The following is a 25,269-nucleotide window of genomic DNA, read 5'->3' on the forward strand; positions in this document are numbered from 1 at the left end:
TCAGCCTGCCATGAAGAAACTTTCGTAAGTGGGCAGTTCTCTTGAGAAATTACTGGCATCAGTCTGCCGTAATCACGGCGCCAGAAGGCCCGCCAGAAATGTAAACGCGTATAGTAATGCACTGGTTGTGATGTCGCTCTCAAGACACAATAGCGACCCGTTATCCGAGGATGTGTCTTTCGTGCTCGTGCAATCCGCTCTGTTTTATAATCCTACGCTGGTGTCGCGGTATTAAGGAGCATCTTAATTTCTCTCAAGAGATAATTAAATCGGATCTGAGCATGACGTACCTCTTTGTTCAAACTAAATATTCTCCTAAGATATATCAATGTTCCTGGTCCTTTGTGTTTGTTCAGTTCGCGATTAATAAAATCCGCTACCGTTTCTGTTTAACTCTACGACTTTAATAGAATTAGATTCGAAAATTTGTGAGATTAGTACTATTTGAATCAAGACGTGCATATATATTGTCTCAGTTTTTCAATGAATGTATAACAGATAGATAAGTGTCCTAACAGTTATAGCTAATAGCGTATAGGAATGTCATTGGTGGAATTTTTAATTACGAATTTATTAATTGAAGGAAAATTGGCCCACCATAAGCAAAGAGGGTCATTGGCGATTTAGGAAAAATTTCATCTTCGAGTTTCTTTCTAAATTAAACTTTGAAGATTAAATATACTGGGATTTTTTGAAATGCAGCTTAAACTTTGAAGATAAAAATTGTATGCTTTCATACTTCTATCGATTATTGTAAACTAAACATACCATATTCAAGACCATAAACGTTCTTGAACATTTTACGAAGCAATAAAGTTTCGTCAGAATCTGACTTTCTATTATATAGTTATTTTCGATAAACTTATCTAGCATTGTAATCGAAGCAAAAGTTAATTTGAGCCTAAGGGATGCTAAAAGTTGTAATTCCGAAGATCACAGAACGTTAAAACCGAGTTGGTTGCGCGGAGACGAAACCGATTATCCAGCAACGGAAATAATCGTTTAGTTCGTTAAGAGTGCAAAGGAATAACGGGTCAAATTTAAATTAGTTTCGCAACATCGCGTTCATTAAGGTCTGTGACCTATTTCTATAATAATTCGCGGGGACGTAATCGCGATACTATCCAATTTGTCGAAACTGTAGCCCGGCCCTATTTATTCTTTGCAGTATCTATTATCGTAACCAAAACACGCAACCGCTTCGCCAACGCATTAACGTTAGACCATTAATTCCTGCCTTATAACTAATAAATTTCAAGATTGCGTTTCCACGCTAAACCGCGATTCTCGTATCGAATTCCGGGGAGCTTAAAGGCTTTGTCAGTAACAAATAGTCGTCCAACAAACAGCGCAAGTTTTAATAATTTCTAACTAAATCCAATAATTAGAATTCTGTAATATAATTATTAGAATTCTGTAAATAGAATTTTGTAATATTTTCTGATTTTCTAGTATTATCAAATTTGCCTTCTAATCTCCTCTAATTTGACAATAGTGTAATGCTAGTCCACACCAATAAAATGCATTAATTACCATAAAATATATTAAAATTAAGTACATTGAAAATGAACATTCCTTACTTTTCGGTACATCCTTCATTTTAGGTTTCAAAAGTAAAAATTCTTGACAAAGAAAATTATTGTATGGGAAAATTACAACTCAATGGCTGTAATTTATTGAATAACCCGAGGAAAATTTGACGAACGTTACCAATTGTTCGTTGAGAGCGCTTCGTTGTGTCAAGAACGATCCAAGCGACATAAAAACTAACTGCATCATCCGCCTTGGCGCTAGTAAATTTGTAAAACGGAAACGGCACAATAACCTTCGGGCGGTTTTATGACGAGCACCGCATCTAACGAACTCGCGCTAAGATGAATCTACCCGTGAAACTGTGGGCAAACCGCGAAAACTCGACTAAATGAATTTCTCATGTGTATCAGACTGAAAGTACTAGACGAAAGTTATACGAAGAAGAAGGGGGGTAAAGTAACGCATCGCGTGGTTCCTCAGTGTGGATATGAGAGTAACAATTTAATTTAACTCACAACTAACGTACGGGTTTTAAACTTGAAAAGCAATCAAGGATTATTTTGAAAAAGTTATACTTGGTTGTGTGTTCCATAAGAGATCCAATTTCATTTGCATAATAATTGATGTATAATAAAGATCCTAAATTGAAATTTAAAAATATATATAGCAATGAAATTCATATATACATATATACATTCATATATATCAATGAATTGAAAATTTTTTACCCTAATAGTTTATATGCTACCCCTTAAAAATAATTTGTTACAGAAATAATTCTTTAAAAAATATCTAGGTAAAAGGAAATTTTGGAAAAATAAAATTCTAATCTACTATATTGATACTATATTGTTAATGCTAAAATGAGGGAATACGTGCTACGATAAATCTACTTGCAGATTTTTCAATTTCTAGAAAATCTCCGAAGTATTCTAGTTTAAGAAGCGACGAACGACGTTAAAAATATCCTGGCGTCTTAGGCCACCGATCTTTCCCCTTGATATTCTAATATCCTCTTCGTGTTCCTTTAATCCTCCCATATTCAATTTTTCCAACTGAAAGCCTCTCCCGAAATACATCCATTTACAAATTAAAATGGATTATTCCATACTACACTTGAACACATGGGATACACAAGCAAACTCGAGAACAAACTTCTCGAAAAGTCTGAAACGTATTACATATCATACCTTGTGTCATAAGAATTGTAAAAAAAATCGTTTCCTTTTTATTTTCTCAGGCTCGAGAAAAATTTTGTTTCTAAAAATATCTGTACCGTCATTCGAAATTTAACAGAAAATACTTCAAGCGATTCAAATAATGAGAAGCTTAAACCAAACAACCGACACAGCTACAATGCTTACGAAAAATTTTAATTTCCCGAATATTTTCTCAGCCTCGAAAAAAAAGGTTCCAATTCTGAAAATATCGGTATTGTAATTCGAAGTTTAACCGGAAATCCTTTATGCAAGTCGAATAATCGACTTACCATCGATTCATCGGCTATGAACGACTAAATCCATTGACGATCTATGAGCTGGTTTAACGCGCCGCGTTTACACCTCGCAGTATACCCGGTGATAACACGCGAAAATCCGAGCTTCCGTCGTCGGCGCGACGGTGCCGTGAAGTACATATATGAAACGTAGCTGTGTATGTAAATACGCGATGCCGCTGACAGTAACATATGACGGAAGTCCGGTACACGTTGTACACCTATTACGCGCGCACCGTGTTTGCGTACCGGGGGAACGTTGTTCGGTTGAATCGCGAAATTGAAAGCTGCCGTCCGGGCAATTTCGTCGCGATACCAACTGACAAGATGCTGTTATCAAATATGCGGAAACATTCGAGTTCTAATTGAACTGATTCGCGCAACAACAGTTACAAGTCGATTACGAATCTACAGGTCTAACGAATTTGGGGGATTGAATATCCATGGTGATAGGCGATTATGACTCGTCGATTAATCAGATTTCTTTCGAAATTTTATGATTTTGTAATTTCACGCATTTTATTCGGCGTAAGAGCAAATCTCTGAGCTCTGTTTGCGGTGATTTAAAAAAATAAACAGAATTTCTTAATATAAGTATAGGAATAATAAGTATAGGAACAATAAGCTTTGAACACAATCAGTTGGAAAATGTTAGATGAACAACGAATAGAAAGTAATCAAAAGATAAAATTGCCACTTGGAAAGGATCAAAATGTGTCTTTTGATGGGGTTGGAAAATTGCTAGATAATTATGTTATTATTTCGTAATTACCATAATTATTATATATCATAATTATATCATTTAATCTTGAAACAAATGCTACAAACTGGAGAAATACACGGAAAATGGTAGACGAAAGAAATGAAAACCCGAAATAACGGTATGCATTTATCATATCATAGAGAAAAATTCGTGGCCGTTGGATCACATGTTAACGTGGTTAAGTTTCAACAGAACAGATGCGTGTCTCACAGCACACGCTGTTACGTGTCAGGTAACCTAATTAGTGCTCGACATGCGTGTAATGTTGGCTTTCCCGTCGTTGTCATGAATGAGTATCAACCAGACTGATACAAATGCGAAACAAGCGATGCTTTCGTTATTTCGCGAATGTCATGGAAAAAGGAGTATATTAAAGCCAAGTAATGAATAACTGACATTTGTAAAAAGAAATTATTCTACCTTTAAAAATATCATTTTATGTATTTATGCATTCTTAAAAAAGAGTATTATTTTCCTACGTATTTCTAAACAAATTTTTATAAATATCTCTAAATAAATCTTCGATAAATTCGATCTTCTATTATTACTTCTATTATTAACATATAACAAATTCATATGTCTATTAATCGAAATACTTCTAAACTTTCCAACAAATCTAACAACAAATCATTCTTTCCATTTCCATTGTTATAAGATGCGCATCTTACGCGCACGAAAGAGCAACTCATCTGAGAAACTACGAATAAGCAGAACCGCGAATAAAACACATCCCATAAACAATTTTCTCAAGCCATAAACTCCGAGATCGCTGCAAAGGATATGAAACATGACTTACAATGGAGGAGCATTGAACAACCTGATCGTCTATATGTAAAAGTTTCGACGTGATAACGACGAATGTCTCACAAATTTCAGACTGAACGATTTCAGCAGCTAGGTGGTATCGAAATTCAAGGATACCGAACGACTGCAGAGTACTTAAGGTATCGGATCGATGTCTATGATTATGTCTCGCGATTCGTGACACCGTCGAACGTAAGACCAGGGATCTGCTCAACTCTTTATCGCGTTTATGGCTTCATATCATCGACTGTGCCACGAGATTATCCGAACAGCTGGTTTTAACGGAGTAATCCTTCCTTAGGATATCGCTACTACGCTGCAGTTTAACACGTTTTTCAGCAACCGATCGATCGTATCGTTCTGTCGTTGCTAATTTCTCGCAATATTTAAAATTTATATTTAATTTAATCGTTTGATTTCACTGTTGTATTTCATCGGTTTATGTTTTATCTTTTTAATTAACTCACTGATGTTTTGTAGAATTTAAATAATTCCTTTGAAATCATACAGCCGATTATTAACACATTTGCGTTGTTACTGAAATTCACATTTCTTTTTCTAGATGCGATACAATTTTTTATCAGAGAAGAGGCTTTGTTAAAAAATAAATCTATTTTTTGAAACGTCAAATGAAATTACAACATTAATTAAAATTATAGTTGAATTTGTAAATAAAATTATATAATATAAATAATTATATATATAATTTATTTTAATTTATTATATAACATCCTTATTACATTATATAAATCCTTTTATATCCTTGTAAGTCCTATTATATAAATCCTTTTTTTCCCTTAATGCATATATATATATATATATATATATATATATATATATATATATATATATATGTGCATATATATATTATCCTATATATTTCCTTAATGCATATATATATATATATATATATATATATATATATATATGACTGTATACATGCATTAACGAAAGAAAGGATGTAACAATATTAATAACCCAAAGACATTTTACAATCTCCCTGTGCAGCATTCTCGAATCAGCGACTGGCAACGAAGTTAAGGGTGAAAGTTTAGTGAACCAGGGTGTTAATCGATTGAAGCAGAAATTGACACCCCGACTGAAATCGAATCGAGGGAAATGGGAGATGCGCTTATTCACAGTAGACGTAAAACCGAGTTAACATCGAAAACAAGCGACGTGACTTTACGACACCGTAGAAATCTGATCAGGTTGAACGTTCTCTTAATCAAGTTTGAGTAACACGAATCGAATACGTACTCCATAATTTTGAGACTTTGGTTAGCCAAACTTTTCACTTTGCCAAATTCATAATACAAGAAAACTAAGAAAGAGAGAGAACGAGATAAAAAGAGAGAAGGGGCGGGGGGATCACAGAGTATAGTAACATGCGCAAAATTACAACTTCTGATTAAGAAGCTAAATAGCTGCACCGTCGTGCGTTCCGTTCCAATTAACCGTCCCAAAACACTGAGAAGACCCAAAGGCTAGTGGTGAACTGACTAAAACTGCGTCAGGACGAAAGACATTCAGGGCCACTTATCTCTCGCAGCAGGATTTATGAAACGTTCTGTTCCAGCAGCGGCTGGATAAGAGGCTGAAAGGAAGACACAGCCTAGCCCGTAGTCACGCCGGGTAATGCGGGGATTAAGAAGCTCCCTTGCAGAGACGGGGCTACCTGCTGTCAGATTAAATATCGACAAACTCGGAAGAAGTTCTAATTCAATTAGGGACCATGACTCTTTAGATGTCGATGGAACGTTTATTGTTATTATGGTCTGATATTGATTATGTTAATCTCTCTTGTGTTCGGAAATTTTATTTTATTGGTAATTTGTTGGTTTAAAATTAGGCACTTAGGAAAGTTATATTGTCATAGCTAAAATGTTATATAATATCAATAATTAGTGTTTAATAGAAATTTTGATAATACATATAATACATACCTTCTTCATTACTATGTCACTTATAAAATTTTAACATACAGAAACATCAAGAAATTTTATAAAACAATTAAAATACTGTATTCTAACATTTAGACGAGATTTCGCCCAAAACGTTTAAAAATTTATCAGAGTCGGTATAATTTTAAGCCGAAATTCCTTCTTAACTGATATATTTTCATCCAGTAAAGCATCTGAAATATCTTTTCTTTTCACTACTTAATTCATTAATTTCCGTTCTGAAAACTTAATTACCCCAATGTTCTCCTTCCATTCCCACGAAGGTGTGCTTTTTTCCAATGTTTTAACAATAAAGCTACGACCTACGAAACTTTGCAAAATGATTATTACAACAAGCCCACTTTTAGTTACTCGGAAATTGCGGACGCTAACGACAATTTTGCTATACGTACGGTAATTGAATTTGAAACGGTTTGCTTCATTGTGTTTTTAGACATGTTCACTACTTGGACAGCTAAAACGTCAAACTGCGAAAAACTATAAAAATATCAAAATATCCCAAAGCTAACCGTGATAAAAGAGAATGGAACATAATACAATAGAATAGAATATAAACGAAAATTAATAACGGGCACTGCAATGGTCGACTAGAAACAAGTTCAAAAATTCTTAAAACAATCTTATCCTCGACATTGAATAGAAACTTGTGCAAAAGCTTTTTCGGAGTACATTTCATATTATATGAAAAATTTTTGACAATATGACATGATGCAATTATCATGATCACATTGGTAAAGTTCGAAAAAATTCGAAAATGTATGAATAAAGAAACTGCAAGATATTTAGTGCAAGTAGTTATATGTAGAAATCATAAAAATATTGGAACAGTCAATTATCCGCTATACTAATAAGACTCAGTATTCAATGAGGTCTTAGTATATGTTTGAAGCAAAATTCATTTTTCACTAGATGAATATTGTATTGTATCTTCTGCATTCATTTTCAGATTGGTTCCAATTCTTACCACTATAATTGTGATAATCGTGTCTTACTGCGGCACTACAGATTTAGAAAAGTTTCATATAATGCATATAATATATTCATAAGGATTTTTCACGTAATTGTTTGAAATACCTTCGTGAACCACTCTATATTGGTATATGAAACAGGAAAATTCATCCGCCTGCTAGTTTTCCCACTTGGTCCGCAAGCAACAACGAACAAAAAGAGGATCGAACCATGACTATTCGTCAGAGACTTCGAGAGGAATACACGAACAGAACCGTGCACGAGAAAACCGATATATTGACAGCCGAGACGCGGCGAGTTCTCAAGCCGAACTCGATCGAACGTAACAAAAGTAGCAGAAACGAAGAGAAAAGAGGGCAATGGGGAGATGTAGGAATAAAGAAGAAACCATGACGAGGTGAATCAACGGGGAACTTCCAAAAAGCTCGAAATAAAATCCAGAGGAAAACTAGACAAACTCATCGTAACTCTAACTAGTGAGCTCGTTTATCTGTCTTTTTCTGTATTGAGTAAAGAATAAAAAATGATTTTGTAAAAAATTTTTTATTCTTTTCTTTTACTAAAATCAATTATCTTATACAAAAATTGAATAAGAAAATTCAATGAAAATGTGAAACAGACTGCAATGATTTTATTTGTGTGCATAATTAAAAATAAATTAGTATACAAATAATACTATCTAAAATAATAAATAACGTTATAATGACAACTTACATAATTTCATACTTTAGTAATTAGGTAAATATTTGGTATATATAAATTTGAATATGGTCATGGCTAATCAACTATATGTTAATTACACGTTAATTATTTCGTGTAACATCAACGTATATTGTTTAAAAAGTAAGAAAATCAACAAAATGAAATATTGTAATACACATGCTAATGATCCAAAAAAAAGCCACTTAGAAATACGGTCTTCATTTTGGTCCAGTTTCATATGATTCCTTTAATTCGAAATTTATAGACACGTATCTCCATCCAAAACCTGTACTACCTTCTGTTCGTATTCTCTCCTATAGCCCATATCCATTGGCCCAGTTTCAAAACGCGAGTCTATCACCTCGTAAATTATTTTGACGCGTCCCAGGGATTAAACGTAACGCAAAAGTATTACATTCGATATCGGAGGGTCGCATTTACGGACCTCGCGGGAATAAAGTTTGTCTGTATTTGTTTTTCACGTATCGATCAAGTGTATCGATTTAGAAGAGATAGTATATTGTTTATGGAATAGAGTAAATTATATCGAAAGTTTTGGTTCTAGGTCTTTAATATTGATTACGTTTGAATTAATAATTATAACAGCTCTTAAAGAATTTTGCTTTTTTCTTGTATTTATAAAATAGATATAAATGTCAGAACAATTCAATAATTTAACTGAAAGGTGCATTCGGCAATTTTTGAATTAATAATTATAACAGCTCTTAAAGAATTTTGCTTTTTTCTTGTATTTATAAAATAGATATAAATGTCAGAACAATTCAATAATTTAACTGAAAGGTGCATTCGGCAACTATATATTTAATACGAATTTATAAGCTCTTCTTCTCAAAAAATTGTTCAATTTCAAAACGTAAAGAGGAAATTTAAAAAATTTTGTCAGAAACAGTGCGTATAAAAATGTATTTGTCACTTTGACCTATTCGTTCCTGTCTTATTAATCTTATCCGCGATATTAATTTATAAAAAATATTGAAAGAAATACTTTTTGATGAATCAACTTACATAAATTCAACGCCAAATTCGTAATTTCAACTTCCCATTGAGGTAGCAATAAAATTTTATCAGTTCGACACTCGGTTCGATAAATATTCGAGAACGAACAAAATTCCAGAACCAATACCGCAGAACATCCGTCGAGAAATTTACTTCACGATTTTATCGTCCTGTTTTTTACTCTTCTGCTCATTTTGTTTTTAATTTTCTGCGAATATTTCATTATACGTTTTACCGTGAAAAATCTATTCCATACGATACGTGTACTATTAGATCGATGTTCGGAATCAGTGAACAAACAGAAAATACGGTTCTTTTTATCAAAGTATTCCACTCGAAAGTCAATGTTCGTGGATTAATTCGACTGCTTCTTTTTTTGGTATTCAATTCAATTCGCCATGAACAACGTGTGAATTTTGTTCATAGATCCAACATGCAGATGAAAACGAATCCTAAATAGTCTATTTTTACACAAATATTTAACGAGATTTGCTATCATGTATAATCTTCATTAAACTCTCTTAATCGATCTTCAATCGTATTCTCTTTTCTTTTTTAGCGGCACATAAGTTAGAGGACAATTCAAATAATGTTGTTGCTTTGCCTCGGAATATCAAGAGCGTTAGGATACACGTAATGTAAGAATAAACTCCGAGCAAAACAATGTCGCCGCTACGTGCAACCGACGAACGAAGACGAATTTAAATTTTCCAACTCTCCCCCGACCAGTATAAATAGGCGGACGCGATCGCAAGGAAATGAGTTAGAGTCAGTTGTCGATCAGTTATCAACCAGTTATCAACGAATTATCGGTGATCTAGTTAACGAGTCATTAGCGATCCTATTTTACGACTTATACACTGTCTTAGAGAATCGGTTAGTACGAGCGTCTTTGTGAACATTATCTGTATACTAATTTATCATTTTAAATATATTCGACGGTTTCAACAACGAGCAATCTCGTTCATTTAAACCTCACCGACCAACCATCCTCTACACATAAACCTCTACACTTTAAAATAAATCCATCACTAACTTTAAAGCACATACAAAGAAGGTTATTAATAGGTACGAGTTCAGTGTATCAATCTACCAAATCCTAAAACCCGCAACGGTAGATACTAAAGATTCTCCTCTATTTCCTCTATTTTTACCCTTCTCTCTTTATTTCGTAGGTATCAATTTCATATACAGGGTGGTTGGCAACTGGTGGTACAAGCGGAAAGGGGGTGATTCTACGCGAAAAAAGAAGTCGAAAATACTGTTTGGACAAATTTCTGTTATGGACAAAAAATACGACACTTTTCAACTATTTTCATGAAAATATGAGTTTGTATAAAAATCCGCAGTCCAATTATAAGTAACTAGGTATATCACTATACGTTTCTCCAAAGATCCACGAGGAAAAATAGATCTAGAAAACGCGTGGCGGGTGACCGAGGAATATCTAGCACAAAATGCGAATGCTTCGGCTGCGCGATTCCGAGCATTTGCATAATTGGCAGAGATTTTGTCCAGGTCGTAATGAAGTTCACATTATAGTCGGCGAATCTGCAGAGACGAGTCCCATGTACCCTACTAAATTATTTCGCTAACCGGGCCAGCCGAGTGATACCCAGAATCCGTTTCCATCCACTCCTAAAAACATCTTCCGTAATTTATTTAGTCCCAGACATGTAACGGGTCTTTGCTCTTTCTCTCTTGTACAACGACACACGTGTAAACCCTCGGCTCATTAATATACCCACCAGTCTCTTCCACCGCCCTAGAATCCGCTGAATGTTATCCTCTTGAATGAAAATACGCGAATATGCACGGATTCGACTGAAAGCGAACAACTCTTCGAAGCTTTGCTTTGCCTATGCGGCCATCGAATGAAAAAGGTTGACGCAAGATGGGCGACTAAAAGCCAGTCTAGCAAATTAGTTATGAAACTAAAGGATGCAGATTTCTAGTTTTACGTATCAGATAAAAACGATGTAACGCGATCGTAAAATTGATCAAGAAAGTTTCGGGATGTTTTAGAGAATGAGATATGTAATTTGAGATATCTGCAGGAAGATCTCGGATCTTGTTCAGGGCATACGATCTAAAGTTATAAATATTTCGTGCAAAAATATGACTTCGGCTTTGACAACTTCGGATTAGTTTTTGCTAACGTGGAAATTATTATTGAATGAAAGATATTGCAGATTTAAACTAAAATACTAAAGATTAAAGTAATAATAAAATTCCATGAAATTTTTTCGATAAAGTTGAAATTTAAAGCGTCCTTACAAAACGTGTATCATCCTAAAATATCTATTTTATTCCTCCACTTGACCGTTGATTTCTTCCGTGAATCTTAAAAAATTGAACGATCTCTTCGTTTCACGTCTGTGATTTTTAATACTTTTAGCCAACAGAGAAAATTTGACAGAGTCCAATGATTGTCTCACGAAATATCTTTTTATATTATACAACGATTCGTAGTGTTTAAGGAAGAGCTCTTGGTTTAACGATCGGACAGTGCTTCGATTTCACGCTTCATGGAAACGCTGCAACGGTTGTTTTCTATTTGTCGTTTTTATGTATGAGCAAATATTAGAAGGCTAGCCGTAACAGTAGCCCTAAACGTATCTGCTGAACTAATGGAATTACTAGCCAGATTAATTCCTAAATTCTGGTGGAGCAGCGTGCGCCAGATCAGATCAGAAGCACGCTGAACACGTCGCTTTTATTGAACTGCTTGTTTCGATGTCGGTCGCTTCGAAGGAGTTAGTAAAAATCGGTATTGTTTCCCGATAACGTTATTACATATATACTATAATAGATTGCAGTAAATTATATAATAGATTGGCAATATCTATACAATTTCATATTTTTATCAAAAAGGAAGCAGTAGAAAATACATATAGATGTTTTATTTGTCAAATATATTATATCTAGTATTTTACTTTTGATGTTTTATATGTTTTGTATATTATTTAAATTCGTTTTTATCGTACGTTTTTATCAGACAGTTACTTTTAATAGAAATACATCATTAAAAAACTATCTTCAACACAAAAATATGTAATTAATAATACACAACAAAAATCATCCCTGTAATTGTTCAATTCCCTTATCCATTACACGTACATCAATGTGTAGACGTTAACAACATACGACAGTTAAATTCTAAAATTTAGAATAAGGACAAGTATACAAATAAATAGAGATTCTACTTTTACACTTATACTTGTGACAATTTTGCACATAGGTCACCCATACCAAATACCAAAAATAGAGCTACACACAAAAACAAAATTAAAAAATTTAAAAAGCTTAAACACTAAAGGATTAATATTCCTATTATCTACTGGTAAATTTCAACAGAAATCCTCGAACCTGTCTCGGAAATCCACTGTGCCCCATTAGGGTTCAGGGTTAATAACGAGAATAAGGAAACGAAAAGAAAGAAGGGAAGAAAATCGGAAAAAAAGAGGAAGAAGGCTAATATGAATAACCCAAGGACAATTGGCCGGCATTGCAAGATGCGCCTTATTCCGCGAAACTTGTCGCCCCGCTACTACAAGATGTAAATTCAACGACTTTTAAGGATGTTCCTGCGCAAGCTATTACAATATATCTCCCTACTGTATTCCAGGCTACCTCCTCCTACGTGGAAATGTAATATGCTTCCGTGGACCAGCAGTCAGCCAACCAAACCAGTCTGTGACGCCACCGCAGTTTCTTAATTTCATTTTCGCCCGGTTGCCAGAAAGCGTAGACCTCAACGAGTCCGTCTGTCCCTTGCATTTTGGATTTTTCGTTGATTTTTTGTGAGGATCGCTCGGAGAATTCAACACGAATTCCGCATGGATTTCGAGCAGGCACGAGAGGGACCGCCCGCTCCGGCCTTTTAGCGCTAACAATTTTTCAAGCCACTCAAAGTGCCCTGGAAAGAAGAAGAGTACACCACCCGGTACAGAGTACATGGAACCTGGAGGCGTTTCACGGGTCGGCTGTCTTTTAAATTGTGATACGATAGTTTCGAGCTGAGGAACACTTCTGCACCCTTTAGAACGAAGCAAAGCGAGAGATCGTTAAGTGGGACTTCAGTTAATTTCCGTCGACGTTATACCAGCCAGAAATAAAATTTTCTTTATAGTACGACCACACGGGCGATGCCTCTTTTCCTTTATATCACTGTGTAAATGGTTTTTGGACTTTCGACGGGCTACCTGAACCCAAACATAGAACGACGACGAATTATGGCGTAGCCTGTGTAGTGGGCGGTATTCACGGACAATAAAATTAGTCCTTCGAGTATTGTCCAGAGGGATACATACAGACCGTAAAGCGAAATTCTCGTGACTGATGCACATGTTTCCAACACGACGAAGTGACACATATGGAAACGTTTTGCCAAGACAGCGGAAATTTTGGATAGGTAAGGACAGAATGGTGGAGGTCTGAAACCTTTGTGAATTCCTAAAAGCTAAAAGAGACAAAATATTACTGACCAATGATTTAATGTATGCGATTAGGTATGTAACATAACTTGAACTATATAGCTAACATAATTTATTGGAAATATTTGAGTAAAATCAAGTTTTTTGTTTTATAGAGATTCCTTTAAAAGTAGAAATTAATTTATTCTTTCTTTCTGTCGTTCTTCTCCATATTTAAAAATTCCACGCTTAAATGATGCTGGGAAACTAAAGAAAAGAACATAATTAAATATTTATTTTACTATTCCCCTTTTACGAAGAACTTTCCGTCCATTCTTTATTTTATTTTTTGATAGAAAGCCAACAAATATTTCTATCATTATAGACATTCTTTCAAGAATCCAGGATTTTAGGTCACTATTTGCGACCAAAATTGGACAGAAAATGCAGTTAATGCATTGAATGCAAACAATCCACTGAAAATAAAACATTGCAGACTCATATTTTATGACTCTATCCAAACGCTAATAGCAATTAAGTGTTGAAATGACCACACAACGAGATATTTTTAATTTCCGTCGGAAACTTCTGGTCATTATAGCGAATAGGATTTTGAACTTTAACTGGTTGCAATAAATCTGATTAATCGGATATTGGCCATTATGGAAATAATAATCGAACAAATGAGAATAAAGCTGTGCTTTAATATCGCATTTGTAATCGAAATTGGTTCGAAAAATATGGTCAGAAACTAGGAGTTGAAATATTTAGTAAGCGATGTAAATGCCAAAAGTGAGAATGTCTTTCAATGGAAATAAAAAATGCATTTATGTTCATTTTGCCACATAGATCATTTATCATTTGAATGCTGCTGATTTGGATAAGAACTAATGTTCGGAGCAAAAGCATTATGTTGTTCGTAAAAATTTGTATATGCTAATTACGAGCATAGATAAAATAAAAAATCATCAGTATAAAACATAATAATAAAAGATCATAGGATTGGCTGATTTAAACCCGTGCATCATCACAATCATCAGTCGTGGAAATGAGGAAGGAAATTTAATAAACGTGGCAGGTATCGGCTCAAAAATTTCATTGTCTGCAGCCGGCACGTTAGAGAAACGCGATTGTCAAGAAGAAAAAGCAGCAACAAGACAACCGTTTTTTCTTCCTCTTGGAAAAAATTACAAGGTCGTGATACCTAGAGAGAAATAAAAATAAATAAGACAGTAGTATAGACAGTGTAGCAAGGAAAAAAGACGCGAATAATGAAAACAAGGTCGACGACACGACATCGAAGAAATAGAGAATTGTATTAGAGGGTGGAAACTTGGACAAAACCACAGACAAGCGTGTTCAAACGGATGAAATGAGTACATCGAAGATAAACCGAAGAAAGCTGAAGGAGAAAAGTTCAGGAGACAAAGTACGGTTGATGAAATTGAAACGAGTGGTCGATATAAAGGTAAAAGATATTTATAGACGAGGAGAAGAAATTATACCAGTACCAAAAAGTTTTAGTTGGTAGTTCCTTTAAATTCTTAAAAAAATTTGAGATATAAATAACATCAAATTATTATTTAAATATCCGAAAATTCATGTACAATATCTCCAATTAAAAATTCATGTACAACATTTTCAATCAAATAAAAAACAAACGTGTGCGCATTTACAATCGAATACCGTAGAAATATGTGTAATAATAATTTCGTAAACGAAAAACGAGCTTTGTTTAATTTTATCACCAAAATTATTTAGATTTCTGTCACAAGGCCTCTTAAATTAAATCGCAATCAAACAGGATTTATGCGTGCAGCTGTGTCATTAACGGATTATTATAACCATTTCAGTTACAGCCGACACGCAATCGATCATAGGACAACAATTGGGAACTGACAATTGATAATCAGTCCCGGGGACACACGATGCACGCTTCATTCGCGAAGTTATCCACGTATTACGGAGCCCATCTCATCAATCGCAACCAATAAATGCGACGGCCGAGCAGTGTGCGACTCTGCGTTCGGATAATTTCACATCTATTAACTAGACTGCAAATCGAACGAGCTGAAATTCACTTCGAAATCCGCTGCTTTGCAACGTAAACAGTACCGTGCCATCTGCGATTCAGCTAATTTATACAATTATCCTTTGGACAGCATTGATATTCTTGTCGTTAAGGCATATCGAATAATGCTGCATCGTTCGATTGTAACACGTACGATGTATGCGTATGTACGACGGTCGTATGATTATACTTTTATCGGATAAATTTGGAATATGTAATTTAAATCGTTATGTACTTCAAAGCGATACATATATTTATCCAATGGGAAAATAATATCGATTTTTCATTGTACGGATGTCTATGCGAATTATGCAACCATAAATAAAATTAAAGAAATGGAACACGAGTAGAGACTCGTTTTATATACTAAATATTATAATGAGAAATTTACTTTAAATATTTTATATAGTTTTATGTATTTTAAGTATATGTAATATATATACTTATCAAGACCAATCCAACATTTCGTATAAAGTTGAATTATATCACCAGCGATAGAATTCTGGCTAAATAATAGCGAATTCCCTTCAATATTAAAGCAATTTTCCTCTTCATGAAATGCGCTAAAACTTTAAACGCTTGTTTCGTGAAGCTCGAAAAATTAGTCGACTGTTGGAAAAATACAATCGAAAAATTCCACGCGTGATACAGTTCTAATTACGTTTAAGTACATAAAATTAAATGTACCGTGTAATAGATAATTACAAAGAAGTATATTTGAAGTTCTTTATGTTCCTACTTTCTATCTTCTTACTACAAACGTTCTCAAAAATTAAAAGAATAATAATAAATCAGCTTGCTATTGATATTATACACTTCGTGTTTTAATATTTTCATTTGAGTGATTTCACGCCAGATATGAAATTATTAGACGCCTGAACTGAACGGGGAAAATGAAACGTATCGGAGCGGCACTGTACGCCAGTTTATGTGATTACCGTTTTGATAAGGACGAATATGATTTATCAGTCTGATGCAGCATCCAATTTTAGTCACAAATTCGCACGAAAACAGATGCAGGTATCAGAGGAATGCCATACGTATACCTGGAGGCTCGCTCACTTCATTTTATATAATTTAATACATATACATATATATATATATATATGTACATGTGAAAAATATTTGTGTGTGTGAAGAATATCGTATGATATGTGAAAATTAGGAATATAGAACGAAGCTTTGATAGACTCAAATTTTATATAAAATATTCAAACAAATAACAAATAACTAATATCTAGAAAGCGGATACATAACATTTCTATTATAAATTTCTTTTATTATCTTCAAGAAATAGTTTCATTTTTTGAAGTGCATATATACGAACGATCTCTCTATCTTTCTCAAATCTCTCTATCCTTTCAAATATCACTCTAACAACACAGAATTATGAAAGTTCAACAAGAATCTTACGAACGATAACGTCTAAAAACAAAGAGCAGTATTTTCAAATCATGACGTCAAAAAAATGTTTGAGATTAAAGGAGGCTTACAGCTTCAAATTCAAATATCAGCTACATCCGATTATACTCTCGAATATGAATTCGATACGTTGCACACAGGGAGAAAATTTACACACGAGCAGATGCGAAGATTGGTCGATTCTTGAAATCCCAACGAAAGACGAGCGAGCTGAACAATAGGTAAATGCACTTCCGCGAAGCATAGAACGCTAAACCCATGGCAAGCTGCGCGACTCGCTGAATCGGGAGTCGTGAAACAGTCGACAGAGTGAAGTGGAAATGGAAAAGCTTGAAAACGAGCTACTCTCTGCCGTTCGGCAAGTTTTCTTCCCCAAAAAAGAACGCACAAGGCAAACGGCCACTTCCACAGAGAAGTTCGTAACACGTTGAGAACACGTTTCTCTTCTCGTTCTTCCTGCTTCCTCTTTAGCCCTCTTTTTCTACCAATACTTACTATTAGTAGTGACTATTGAGAGAATCATATCGATTACGTGTAGCAAGTGCAGTGCGGCGTCAGTTAGTGGGAAAGAAGATTGTGATTGTGATATTAGATATGTTTGTGTTGGAATAGTCCGCAAGTAATATACACTCGTCTACGAGAGTATCTAAACACATGTGCGTTTAATACAATATTTTATAATATTTTGAAGTTACAAAACAAATATTGTGTGTCATATATCATTAATTATGAAATTAATTATGAAATTAGAATATAACATAGAAGATTGTGTCACAGGGTTACTAATTATAAAATTATTAAGTTCCGAGTAATTTAATCCTTGTTTTCAAGAATTTCATCGAGCTTGGTAATTTTAATCGAATTAACTCTATGGAAAACCGTGATAACACCAGCAGACAGGTAAAATCAAAACAGCCAATAAAAATATTTGCAGACGATACACGTTGATAGTGCCGGCGGGATGTGTTGAAAAAATATTGGAAGAGAAACAACAGCAGAGGCGAAGATTTTTGCTTTTTTATATCGCGATACTGGGAGACTGGATTTGTCGCAAATATAATACACCGTTTACAGTACGCGTATAGCATTGGTCCGAAAAATAAGTCATTTTGAGAAATACATGAAAATAGCGCCGTTTCTGGTTTTCCTTCTATGACGATGAATAATGGACGGATGGGTATTGTTTCTTCACAAAGCATGCATAGGGGTGCGTGCTTCCGCAATACACGACCTCATTTTTAGTAATTAAACAATCAACACATACGGAAAACACCGCGACAGAACGAACACGTACATAAATGCGACTACGAAAAGTAATTTTGTAACGAAATTCGGTCACAATTCAGTGTTCCTACGGAATAACCGCGAGAACTGTGGGGCGAATGTTAACTTACGCAATGTTAAATAATCAGGGAAAGAATCAATATTTCCATAGCCTTGATCAAAATTACCAATTTGTAATTTTTTTAATGAACTACATAACATGAAATATTTTCCTCTAAATAAAAATGTGGTAACGATCAAAGCAACTAAAAACCAAAATCGCAAACTATAATCAAAAAATAGTAAGTTCTATGACATTCAGAATCGTCCGCTCAAATCAGCAAGACATCATGCTCAAATTCCATTGGCTTTCGCTTCTCCTATAACGATCAAAACATATTCATCGTTTGGTCGTAAACATATCAGCGAGTTTATAAAGCAAGATCTACTCCCGCAATCCAGCACCGATTTATCCCCTAGTAGCCGGCAAAAAATTGCTATCCCATCTTCCCTGGTATCAGCGTAATTTATCTACTGTAAAATATCAACTCTGGTATTACGGCGAGATGCGATCTTAACGAGACTGTTAGCGTTCTGTAGTCAACTGCAGACGTTGCAACGAACTAGACTAGTTTCCAGCAGAAGCCTATTTCGCGACAATGAAAGAAAATCCATCATTCCAACATTAAAATCCTTTTCTACCCTCTATTCCAACTTTCCTTCCTGTCTTCCTCCCCTTTCTATTTTCCAGTCTTCGTTTTTTTTTTGCATTTCAACCCCATTTTCACGAGTTCCAGCCACACGAGACTTCACAGTCGTCCACCGTCACCAGAAACGATTTATGGAGATGGCGGTAACTTTTCAAACTAGCGAATAGCTTGGCTATGCCAGCCAATCAGAATTCCCGTGGCTACAATCATGCCAATTATAATAAGAATTTACGAGCGATCCAACCAACTCGGCTATCGACAAAGTGCTGTCCAAAGGGCGTGAAAGTGTCCGTTAGATTCTTCATTTATTCGTCCCGGTTTTACGGTTCGCTTTCTCCCCTCCCTTTCGCGAAATGTCCGATGGATTTACGAGGATAATTACACACTTCTTTCGCTGACTATTCGTCCTTCTCTGCAAACCGAGTGGCAAACCACTCTCCTCCGAACAGTTCTCTCCTTATTTTCATTATTCTTATTCCGTTTCCATTCACTGCTCCTGGAGTCTTCTCGACGAGTTCGCCCGAGTTTTTCGTTCGACGAACATTCAGTCGACTTTGTTAGATCGCGCATCGAGTTTCGACCATGTAACCCTGGTATCCGTATTACTCCAAGTAGTTTGGATCGATGCAAGTTCGTTGGAATCGCGGAAAATGGACGCGAACTTCGGGTTCCGGCGGCTTCTGTTTCTCGCGAATGGAGCTGTTCATCTTCTACAATGGTGGATGGAGCGGTCGATGCTCCGAACGATTTATTTTTCGCCCAGAACGAAATGGAATCGGGATACACCCCGGTAAAATGAACCGAACATATATTCGTACTTTCTTCGTAACAATAATTGGTCGATTTATTAGGTGTAGAAAAACGACATTATTCCCATCTTCTGGTTGTTTCGATTCAAAAATTCTTACTATTTTTGAACCCCGAGTTTCTTACAAATTATTTTAGTACCAAAAATTTATTTAAAAAGCCCTTGATATAATTTTGTATATATCGTTGGATCACTAGAGAAGTATTAGGTAGTCCCAAAAGTTTCTTTCGTTTTATAAGGAAATAATTGATGTACAACACTTTTTGTTTTATATTATTTTATTGAACTACGTATGGTCCATTTTGTTCTCCTAATAATACAAATAGAAATAGTAGTTTCAAGAAATCTGTTTGAAATGCATAGAAAATTATGCATAGGCATCCATTTTATTGATTGCCATTGTCTATATGACTACTTTTTCTGTATGACTATTTTTTTCAGTTATATGGTAATACTAAACGTCATAAGTTAAATGTCGAAATTGTGAATATACTAAAAGGATGGTCAGACATGAATTTAAATTAATGAATAGAGTATAAAACTAGGAGTTCGAAATCTCTTCTACATATAGTGATCTTATAGAGTGATTCAATTCATAGTAAAAAGCAGATGCTTAATTGATAATTTTGGAGAACTCTATGGAACGTTACTCCTATACAATATCCCACAAGTCGAAAAATATTCATGATTTATTACTATCTAATAAACAGCATATCCTACAGTAAGAGGTATCCAACTATTTTGCATAATCACTTCCAGGAATCTTTATGGAGTTCCCATTACATATCGTTATCCATTATTCATTGATCTACAAAAAGGATCGTTACCGTTTAGCTGTTTGACCCGGTGAAATAAAAAAACGTTAATTATAAGTGCTTGATGCGCTTACTCCTATTTCCGTCTACCTTTTCAAGAGTTAAGAACAGTATCCATAACCAACTAAATCTCATTCGACTATTGCTACGCAGGAGAATTCTTCGCCTTTCATTTTGCACTACTGTGATCTAACTGCAACACGTGTACTTACACAGCGTTCACCTAATCATATTAAGTCGACGTCATATTAAGTATATGCATAGAATGTTTGACAAGCAACTAAAGGGACAAACATAACCATAAGTTGATTCGATTGTTTGAATATGAAATAAGAAAAAACTGACTTAAAAAATATCATTTAAAAATAAATTATTGTATTCAAGCAGTGTTTATACATATATGTTTGTCTGTCTGTCAAAAAGTCCGTTTTTCTATCAGATTTATCAAAGTAGAGAAATTAAAAAATTATATTCGAATAAACGTTTTCGGAAATTAACACGTTTCACGAGTTTCGTAATTAAAATTGTAACATAAAAGTAGGGCACAAGTAAGATAGAATTAAAGTAAAATTGGATGAGAAGTAACAATAAAACGAAGTAGAAGCAATTGATGCGACTTCCAACTTACTCCACAAATGTTGTACAGTTCGATATTACATCGCTCTTCCATGTCTTTAACATTCATTTAAGTTTCCTTACAAACTGTCCGATACGACGAAACAAATGCAAAAGACTTTTCGTAATAAACTGCAATCTCTCGGAGATTGCTTTTAAGTTAGCAGAACTATCAGAAAACACGTCTTTTATACGAAAGCTTTCTATTCGAAACGAATTTCTGTTACTTCGTGAAATTTTAACGATGTTTCATAAGATCTTCGATGCTCGTTCTCGTTATTGCATTCCTGTTATCGATGAGAATATTCGAAAATTTATAGAACAAGACTACGTTGCAAAATTTGCATGAAATAATGTGATGCACAGAAAGTAAACTAATTTATATTAGAATGCTGATCCTATATCTGGAGTATATTGCCTTGAAGCAACACACTTCTGGCGTAGCAAGTTTAATATGCGTGAAAATGCTAGTATCACAGACGTACTTATATATACATGGTGTTAGCATTGCAACTTTAACTTCATCAAGCGATTACATTAATTATTGTAGACGGTCGCACTTAGATTTCCTCGAGAGATAAAGGCAGAGACGCGTGATTAAACGCAATTTCTACTAAGAAAAACATGTTACTTCAATGGCATAGATTTTATACTAGCAACTTGTTTTGTTCATTATAAATTTAAAATATACAGAGGTGGATAAAAAAATGATGAAATGAATATTTATACGATATAGACACTATTTTAATTTCAGAAAATATCTATTTTATGCAAAGGTAATTTATTAATTTATTCCATGCGATATAAATAAAAATGATGAAACGTATCTTTGAAATTTTCATCTATGATATTGACTCTGCAAACTATTTCTGCAAGTATCTATTTCATTCGACAATAATGTACTTCTTTGCTTTCATATTTCCTATTAACTCTAATTTAGAAATTTCAAAATTAATTTAACAGATAATATAATTTATCGTAATAACGTATAAATATCAATTTTATATTTTAGAAATAGATTATCTATATCTATTAAATTACGCTTCTAACGCAATGCGGAATTATTCGACTAGTTTCAGCATTTATCTCATCGAATAGATCGATGACGTTCTGACTAATATACATATTAAATACATTACAGAACTTGAAATAACGATTTACATAAACGTTTGTCTCAGCAAGGAAAAATTTATGAATATGCTGTACTCGTGTACATTATTACATGTTTCTCTATTCATAAAAAGGCAAAAGACATATCCGGAGAATATTATTTACCGAAATAACGTGTATTTGCGATTATTCTGCGATTATTTGCAAATATTTTTCGATATTCTTGATAATATTTAACATAAATTTTTCTTTCGAAATAAGAAACGTATTTAGTTCGATCACTTTTTATTTTCAACACTTTTTGTCAATGCAGCGTCTGCTTTACATGTGCTGACAGTTTACAGAATCCCATAAAAGAGAAATGCCGCATCTATGATGTCATTCACGATGTTTCAACGAAAAGACATAAAAAATGCGTAGGATTTAACGCAGTTAGTTGGACCAGATTGCTGAACCAAGTACGGGGATCGGAATATTGAGACATCTTTTCACAATATGAACAAGGAAGCTTAAGCTTGGAAACTTCTTTACGATACCATTTTAAGACGGTAGTAAAACTCCGATCTGATTAAAATTCATAACGTTTCGTAATTCATACTTCGTTTGTACGTAGAAATAGAATAAGATGAAACAAGAAATTGAGATTTCGAAATTGCCAGCAAAAAAGTAAAACTGAATTGTTTAAGTATAATATATGATATATCATTATCATTATTCAATTTAACTTGTTACACGTTTATATCAGACACTGGGGAGAATGAAATAAAACTTCTTTCTTCGTATTAATTTTACGTTAAACATCTTTTGAAACCCATTACAAATTCCTTTCGTTTCCTAGAATGAGTATAAGATTGAAATATAAAATTCGAAGTTCGTGGCGGTATTAAGCGCTTTACACGTACAATACATTTGTATAATAACGTTTCACAACCTCACATTTAGTAATTTTAGTTAGTTTAATATTATTATACTTAACCGAAAACTTCCAGGAAAGGTTAGCAAAAAATATCAGAAATAAACTCACCCAAGTATTCCGCCGGTATAACCGGTTGACCCAAAAGGAGCAGCAAAACAATTGTCAACATGATGACACGAATCACTCGACCTCAAGACAGCACCAATTATCGTCTTGACATTCGGCGCACACCGTGTAAGCTCTCAGTCGACGTGACACAAACACCAGCACATCACAAGCGCTTTCTCACCAATGAGCGAGAATTAAGTCAAGTTGGACACTTTCAAAGGGACGAAAGTATAAAAGTAGCGCGTAAACAGAAGAAAATCATGCGTCGAAGAACGATCGCAAATTCGTCGAATTCAAATCGACGACCTTGAGTATCGAGCCGGTCCGTTTCACCGTGTCATGCATATTAAGCATAAAATTGGTGAAATTTTCAACATATACACCGTATCACAAACTAATGTAATCTCATTCAGTTCGTTAATATAATCTCAATAAAACGCAAGAACGAATTAACCGTTACTTATAATGGCGATTGCTCACTAATTTGATGTCGATGTCATACGTCGATTATCACATAACGTGTGAGTATCGATGTTCGATAGATCAGAGTATCGCGATTTCTGTAAAGACGCTGTTCACATAATCTTCCAACACTGGTCACGTGGTCTCCTGAGCAAACGTCGTTTCACTGACACATGTTTGTCAGAGAAATGCTATCCACCATCACTCAAACGCATGCTGTCAATTGTGCGTGAAAACAAAGTAGATTTGAGCGGTGGAAGAATGTCTTTCTTTTCGTTGCACACGATCATCGACAACGATCGAATCGAGGCGAGTTAGCAGCGGAGAATGTATCCAACAATAAATGTCAAACTCTCACAGTGACACTGTACACTATGAAACCGGTCGATAAAGTCGAGCGTCACTTTTTCATTGGTTTTTTCTCACTGACGATTCGTGAACAAATGACGAGCGAATTGCGACGATGTTTAAAAAAGTAATCGGAAAGGCAACGGACAAAAAATGAGGAACACCACATGCATTCGGTTCGACGTTCGGCGCGCGACTGACGGCCGGGACGATTTCAAACTGGGCGAAGCATGACGTCAGTGTTGTACGCACCCGCGCGCTCTCCGTTAGCCAATCAGCGGTTGCCTACCGCTTCGACGATCTGCGTTTATCTCGGAAGCCGTGCTCTTCGACAAAGATGATCATGACCTCGTAAATCTTGACCGCTGGTCAACGATTGGTAAGAGTTACTGTTAGTGCATTTACTTTAACATTTAACCCTTTCGTTGATCTTATGTATCGTGATGTTAGATTGGAATGTGAGAAGCTTAAATTTGTTTGTGGCAAGAAAAAGTAATATGAAAGTACTTACCTAAAAATGTGTATATATCTACAACAAATTAAAAAGGTACTTAGCGAGAAAAGAAGAGAAGTATCGCTGCAGTTGATGTGTTTGCACGTAAGTGATATCAATTTTAAATTTTACAATTTAATTATATAGGTAAAATGATACTCGTGTATGAAACTATAAATGAGTATCATATAAAAACTGTTAAATGAGGTTAGTAATTTTGTTAATGATCAGTTTGTATAGATTATATTTTCATCTTTTATTCTGAACTATTCATCTCAGATACTCTATATACTAATAATGTATGTACTACTATATGAATTAATACATATTCATTTATAAAACAGGAAAATTTTTTGCAGAATTAAATGGTAGTATACAGAAAAAGCTTCAATAGAAGTTTTTAACAGAAAAAGTAAATACAAAAATGGGTTAATTACCACATGACATTTCATAAATATTCTTGGTT

At 34.5% G+C, this 25,269-nt stretch overlaps 1 protein-coding gene across 6 annotated transcripts in view; it reads right to left on the reverse strand.

Moving 5' to 3' along the window:
• LOC117164223 (uncharacterized) overlaps window positions 1-24,517 on the reverse strand; it is a 335,191-nt gene extending 310,674 nt beyond the window's left edge. For all 6 annotated transcript variants that reach the window (XM_076619721.1, XM_033347140.2, XM_033347142.2 and 3 more), the window contains exon 1: window positions 23,501-24,517. The gene's annotated coding sequence lies outside the window, so the exon portion shown is untranslated. The remainder of the gene's footprint in view (window positions 1-23,500) is intronic.
• Between the last annotated feature and the right edge of the window lie 752 nt (window positions 24,518-25,269).

This window comes from Bombus vancouverensis, chromosome 7 (assembly GCF_051014615.1).
Source record: "Bombus vancouverensis nearcticus chromosome 7, iyBomVanc1_principal, whole genome shotgun sequence".
NCBI classification, from domain to species: Eukaryota; Metazoa; Arthropoda; class Insecta; order Hymenoptera; family Apidae; genus Bombus; species Bombus vancouverensis.